The 7729-nt window shown below is 32.9% G+C and overlaps 1 pseudogene; it reads right to left on the bottom strand.

Moving 5' to 3' along the window:
* Positions 1 to 2991: 2991 nt before the first annotated feature.
* LOC122099697 lies at positions 2992 to 3088 on the bottom strand (annotated as a pseudogene).
* Between the last annotated feature and the right edge of the window lie 4641 nt (positions 3089 to 7729).

The following is a 7729-nucleotide window of genomic DNA, read 5'->3' as shown; positions in this document are numbered from 1 at the left end:
TTCAAACCACAATCCTCAGATTTCATCTTTCTTATTAACTAGTACTAAAGACATAAGCCATCGGTGTGGCTTCTACTTTTTCCTCTATAGTTATCTAATGCCCATACTTATATAGTAATTTTAAAATGAGAGTATAGAAGCAAGATGTACAGTGATGATACTGTCCTGTCAGAAATTCAAGTTAGTAATGTAAATTTATTATTAAAACCATGCACAAACAATACCATGATATAGTGTAAGAGAACTCACTATTGAACATACGAGCTTTAAGAGTTTTCTAATAGATCCATTATTTATTGGTACCCAACATTAGAAAAATGTATGAGGCATTGGTAAAGCAGAAGTCCTTTGCATGACTACATACATTGTTTTTTTAAAGACACTTTCTTTCATCTAAAATGTAGGCCTGACTATTGTCTTCATGTGATTTTGATGATTTAAAGTGCTTAGTGAGAAAGTCAAAACGTATTAGTAGTCCTTAACTATCAATTCTCATTTTCTTCTTGGAGAATATTATGATCAAATCAATAGTTCAGAATCAGCAAGCAATACTTCACAATCATGCTTCCAGTGCAAGTGGATCACCAGTAAGAAATCCTCAATGCCAATTTCCACAAAGTTTTGTCACTGATACAATCTCCTTGCTTTCTCTAGCTGCTTTACTACCTTCTTATTCCTTCATTGTACAGGAAGAGTATGATTCAACTGATTTCAGTCAGATCTGTTACTAGAATTATTAAGGATTTAGTTTATTGTGTGTAATTTTGTCAAAGTTATATCTCTTTACATAGGCTACTAAAAATGTATTTACTAATTTCAAGTAAATACATAAATTCTATTTCCATCTCTTTTAAAAAAAATTTTGTTTGCTCTATAAATTGATCAGAGGCATGGATTTTGTGGCTAGCTAGGTCATTATACATCTGTCTCTCTCTTTCTCTCTCCCTTTCTTGGTTCTCATAGATAATATGATTGCTCCATAATTATCCTAATTTATTTTGCTTTTATATTTTTGATTGCATCATTTCACTTTTTCCTCTGCCATTTCCCATATCATTTATATAAAAGGCATTATTTCCTATTTCTCATTCCTAGAATAAGCTGCACATGAAGACATCACAGGTCCTCATTTTCAGTGTGTACATTTGAATATGGAGGAACATCTTTCTGCTGCTCTCCATCAATTCCCTACTCTCCAGTTAGAATAATTTCGAATAGTAAAATTGGAAAAAGAGAAAATAAATCATGATGAATAAACAGTTGCAGAAAATTCACAGGATATTTCTGACCAGTTCAACCAATGTGAAATATTAGGGAAATACATGGACACCTCATTCCCACTGGCACTCAAAGTCTCTGGTTAGGCAATTCTTAGGAATATGGGGAACAAGATGAAAAAGTAAGGAATGGTATCAATTGCAAGAAATAAAATTGGAGAAGGATCCAAGCAATTTTCTTCATTGGGCTGCCGAAAATATTCAGCTTATTACATTGCGGAGACTTCTTTCCCAAAAGGCCACTCATGTGAATAGTAGGGATGATGATGAGTATACCCCTCTTCGAGAAGCCTACAGTGGACACTTAGACATTATCAGTGAGTTGATGTCTCAAGCGGCACATGCAATAACTGTAGATGACTGATCACCCCTGCACAGTGCATATACATGGAATAATACCAGAGTGGCTTCTTTCTTACTTCATCATGATACAGATACCAATGCCCAGACTAAAGGACTCATTTTTTTAAAAAAAATTTTTTTGGTTTGGTAGTGGGACCTGAACTCTGGGCCTGGACGCTGTCCCTCAGCTCTTCAGCTCAAGGCGAGCACTCTACTGCTTGAGCCACAGCGCCACTTCCCCAAACTAAAGAATTTTTGACACCTTTACATCTTGTTGCTGAGAATTGAGATAGCAAAGATACGCTGGATCACCTTCTGTTGAACCATTATATAAAACCAGGCCGGAAGAACAACATAGAAGATACTGTATTTGATATTGCCAAAAGGATAAGTATGTATCACTACCTCTATGAAGTTGTGATAGGCTATACAAATTGTTCACTGAAGTCCTAATGGTCGGGTTAAGTTTCTTAAATTTCAAAAATGCAAGTACATCTTTTGTGTCCCTATAAAATATTTTCACAATCCAAATAAGAGCAATATATATATTTTTTGGTCAGTCATGGGGCTTGAAATCTGGGCCTGGGAGTTATCCCTGTGCTCTTCAGCTCAAGGTTAGCGCTCTACCACTTGAGACACAGCTCCACTTCCAGTTTTCTAGTGGTTTATTTGAGATAAGTGTACCACAGACTTTCCTTCTCAGGCTGGCTTTAAACCATGATCCTCAGATCTCAGCCTCCTGTGTAGATAGTATTATAGGCATGAGCCACCAATGCCTGGCAGCACCAATATTTTACTGTAAAAATTCATGGATTCCGTGGAATTCTTCCAAGTGAATTGCCTGCCTTGGATGTCAAAATGTATTCAATATTTTTTGTATATATGTATAATAATTTCTTCAGAGTTTGTGATTTTTTTAATCAGAAATAATTTTAATTTATCTGTTGAAATGAGTAGTACAGAAACTAAAATATTTCTTGTGCTTGTCTGAAAAAGTATATTTTAAAATATTCTATATTATATGTTTGCAAAATGTTCATAATTTATTTTATTTTCTCCTAGATATACTTTGAATTCTACATTATCTTATAATATATAGGTTCATTAATGTGTCCTTTCCGATTGCATTCCATATAGAAACAGTTTGCTTCCTTTTTTTCTAGGACTTAATATTATTTTTATTTGGGATAAAATGACAATGTTGTCTAATTTGAGAATATTTGTAAAGTTTATGCTATGTAAACGCCTTTCTGAGGTGAAGATTTAATACACTGATGTCAAACTAAATTATATGAATTACGTGTATTTTACACTTGTAATTTTGTAATCAACTTTTTAATAACTGTTTTTCATTTCTTGAATCTGAAGAATGAAAAATATGGAATACTCCTCAAATTTTCATATTATCCTTGTGCAAGTGCCATGTTAATCTCTGTACTTTAATTTGAGTATACGTGCTGCTAAAGCGTGTAGTATCCTCTAAATTTAAGTAGTTAATCATGCAATCTTTATACAGGTTTATATCTATGGGTGCCTACTTGTAACAAGGAAACTTTATTGTTCCTAACAATGCTATCGATCTTATTTCCCTAAAATTCTGTGAATAGTGGAAAATTTATATTTATCAGTCGATTGCTCACATTTGCAAAATTTTTTTGTCAATGACTATCTTAAGTCTTTTTATTTGGAATTTGATCATACTCTCAATTATTTATAGATAGGTCCAAAGGTGATGGCTTTTTCAAGTACTTATTTATTCAACCGAATTAGCTTTGCGGACCTAATGGATTCAAAGTAAGCGTTGCTTAAGAGCTACTTCTAAACTTCTTCAGCTGACATTTTCCCAAATGAGGTGTTACAGGAACAAATGTCTACCTGAGCCTTTACACTTCTTCCATGTGGGAACAGCCCAACCAGAATATCTTACCCTGACAGCATAGATTGTCTTACTAGAAGAAAACTAATCTTGGTTACAAGGGATCATAGAGAGATGAACAGTTCAAACAGAACTGTTCAGACTAGAAGGTATTTTATCAAAATATAATTGTATATTATACCTTCCATTTCAAAAGTAGCTAATGCCAAGAAGGTGAAAAAATTGTTGGTATGCATGATTACTTAATGTCCTGGCCTGTCTACCATCCAACCATGCAGCCACTTACACTACTGCCTTTTTATCACCCAATATTTTCATAGTTGCAGGAGAAGTGCATATGTTTCTCCTCATTATTAGGCATTAAATTGATAATGTTTTAATCACAGTGTTTCCTATTGCCTCCATGCTGTAAATCTACAAATGGTAAATCTTTAGGTCTAACTCTATCAGACACTGAAGTAGAGATAATGGAATAATACTTTAAAATAGAGTTGCCTTTAATACAGTAACTACAACAGAACAATACAAAACGTGTGCGTTTTAATTATATTATATATAGTTATATATTTTATATTGATATGTGCTGATTTTATATTTCACACATTGAAACTGACTAGAATTAGTTGATAGTTTGACAAATAAATTGATATTTATTTATTCCAATAAATAGAATTGGAATATAAATAATTAGGTTTAAAATATATATTAGACTATAAAAGTATCAATGCAATGTTTTTAGTATAAACTTATGATACATTCTAACTGTTCTTGGTCTTCTGAATCCACATGGTAAAAAAAAACAATGTTTTCCTCTAATCAATAATGGATTTTACTCTGCTGTTGTTTATTGTTTTAATTCGCTTGTCCCAAACTGTTTTTCTCCATATTTCTAAAGCATTCCTACTGATTATGCCCAAATTTTGCTAAGATGTCTAAAAAATATTATTCTTCAGTAATGCCCATGCATACTAGGAACCCAGGTCCGAGTTACCTGCATCATCAGATAACAGGGGCAAAACTTCTCACCAAAGCCCATGCAACATATCAACACAAAGTAATTGAAGACCCATCTCAATTTCGCATTTCCTATATTTCAGGGCACTAATTCCTTGAGATGCAGGAATTAGAAGTAAGCAATTGTGAAATACAAGGCTACTTAAAATGAAGGATGAGATCGCAAAATTTGAGAGAAAGTACTGTAATTTAAACATTCAACTTACAGATGACCAGCCCATATGAGTGAACAAGTTCACAAAGTGTCATAAGATTATTTTTAATACCCCTCACCTATTATTAACGAAAGATTTTATTCCAACATAAGTGGGCCAAAAAATAGTTTCTGGGAGGATAGATCAATAATTGGTCTACCAAAGCACTGAAATCTTGACTTAGAGCTCAAATGTAATTCAGAAAAACATTTGAAGCACTAAAGAGTGCTTCAAACACTGGGAATTCAGTACAACATGTTCCTGTGGTATAAAAATGTCACTCTCAAACCAATGATAATCTATATTTAATCTCCTGAAAGTGTATTCCTTTTCAAATAAACATTTTGAAATCACATTCGCCAAAATAACATTTGACAAGTTGATGATACTTAGTGACATTACAAGTTTTTCAAGTATAGGGAGCAAGTTACAATAGAGTTGAATTATTTACACAGCACTAATGCCAAACATGTTCAGCCATTCATTAAAGTGTAGAAATAATACCACCCACAATTTGTGTTTTTCAGTAAGAGACTTCCAGAAGTGTGTTAAATAGATCAGCCTCCTAAATTTCAAACCCAAACGTTACCTAATAAATTTCATCATTTATTAAGGTACATTTTTAAAAAATCACAAATAGTTGCCTTATCATATGTTACTTTATGTTTTCCCTCTGTCTAACATAGTAAGAAATATGACTTTAAGTCTTGAATATGGGTACTCATCAGAGATATGACAAACATAATATCTGTCTTCTATTTCTATCATATTCCTCTCTAGGAATAAAGTCAATTTTCTTCTTTTTCCAAAACTTATAGGTAGTAGAAAATATTATTCCATGTAAAATAAAAGAATCACACCATTGTACAAAGCCATTTATAAAAATTCATTGTTAGGAATACATTCTAAGCTATTTTTTAACTTTCTTTTTGACTAAAGATTAATCTTCCAAATGGGTGAGAATAAAATCATGTTTAGGTGCTTCACGTCTCCAGTCTTGCAAATTGTTGCTGCAGATGAATGAATTATGGAAATATAAGCTGACATCAGTTCAAGAATATGCAGGATTGAGACTCCATGGAATGTATATAAACCTTTCAAAGTATTAATAGATAGTTTAACAGAATGACTATCAGGAAGTTGAAACCAGAGAGGAATTATAATAAAGACATAGAATGAATGAAAAATGAACAAGGGGTAAGTACAGCTAGAATACTCAATGTGCACATATCATGAAGGGAGTGGTAAATTGGAAATAAATCTTGGAGAAAGGGTTGGTTGAGAATGATGGAAGGAGTGACTCTGATCTAGGAGCATTGGACAATTAGATGGATATATTTAATTGTAACACAATTGCACAACCTTTTAAAATTCAGTTAAAAAACACAAGAAACAAAAACACACAAAAATCACAACCAAATAGCAATCTCTAGAGAGTATGAATATTACCTCTCAAAATTTGAATCAGTTAATGAAGGGCATTCTTGGGAAAAGCAAACAAAGCTGTTCAAAGAGGAAGTTTGGGGTAGGGGAGAATTTTGAACAGAATTAAATAGATTGTCTAAGGTTATAAATCACCTACATCTGCTCTAAACAGTATCTTTCTTCTATGAGTTTTCTGTCTGAACTGTATAATCCAGTCCTGAGAAACACTTGGTAGCTTGTGAGGTAGAATGGAAGAAACAAGATCAAGAACCCATTACTCCACTGGAGAGAAAACAATCCTCTATATTTTCTCTAATCTCTCTTCACTACTCTTTCTTCATAGTTTTAAGTCAATTGATTTTGAATTATATTTTTCCTTTTTCCTCTGGCAAAGTAATTGGTCAAAATAATTTCATTAAATATTATTTGTCATTTTCTTCTTTCATGCTGTTTAATTGGCCAAGTGAGTCCATTAAACTTCCCTCTTGCATTTGGTTGCCATGAAACAACATCTATGTTAATGAGGAGAAATCTAATGCTAAACTTTGTCTCCAGAAAACAGTCCAAGAGGCTCTAATCACAAATATTTGGCTGCATTTTTTTTTCTTTACCTTGAAAGACTTCTTCTGGCTAAAGTGCCCACAATAAAAAGTACTACATCACTTGTTGGTTCAATCAGAATTGTCTAACCTCAAAGATATATTTTGCTAACAAGATGCTTAGAAGAAACAAAAAAAAATACTGCACTTTTATCTTCTCTCTTAAGATTCTCCTTAGATACTATATCAGAAACAGTGAAGTTATTCTATGCAAAATTATTTCAATAGATTATTTTTCTCTTGGTCTTGCATTAGTTCACCAAGATGTATGGAGGAGAATAGAGTTAAATCACCCATACCTTGGAAGAAAGTGTGTGTTACAAAAGGACAATGCTTCTATGTCCTACTTCTATGTCCTTCTCTTAGCTCTTGCCGAGTTCCAATTAATCACAGCTTCTTGGCTTCAAGTCTAGTGAAGCTGAAGAGCCATACAGGCTCCACCACTGCTACATCTTCATTATTTCTCTTTTAAAACTCTTTAAGTTGCCTCATTTGGATGTGGAATTTATTTTCATGTCTTCATTCAATCAGTTCTGCATTATAGTGAGACAAATGTGCTCTGTAAAATCACTTTAGGGAGTAAAAATACTAACACAATTTACATCAAAAAGTTTTGGCCTCCCTTCACTGCAGAAGACAATACGCTTAGGTAAGGCTTCTAAGAAAACTTTTTTTATTAACTTTTCCATTTGCTCAATTCTTTTCTGAACTTTTAGGCATATGTAATAAAAGAAGTCTTCACTATCTCATATTAATAAGAATATTATTTTTATGAGCCACTTGGAAATGTGAAATCATTGGTTTGAAGTATCCAATCAGATTTTTTTCTGTGTTTCACTGCTTCACGTCCAAAGACATTGTGGAAAGTGTTACAAACAGAAAGGTGTAATCCCAACACCTTCTTTCATTGTGGAGGTCACTTTCTCCCTAAATATTTTGACTCAAATTATCTTTTTCAGAGAATTAATGTTTGATAATTAAAGGTAAATTCACAAATTTTGA

Source organism: Dipodomys spectabilis, unplaced genomic scaffold (assembly GCF_019054845.1).
Source record: "Dipodomys spectabilis isolate Male_0828 unplaced genomic scaffold, ASM1905484v1 ptg000529l, whole genome shotgun sequence".
NCBI lineage: Eukaryota > Metazoa > Chordata > Mammalia > Rodentia > Heteromyidae > Dipodomys > Dipodomys spectabilis.
The sequence above is the reverse complement of the archived record's forward strand: the minus strand, read 5'-3'. Positions and strand labels throughout refer to the sequence as shown.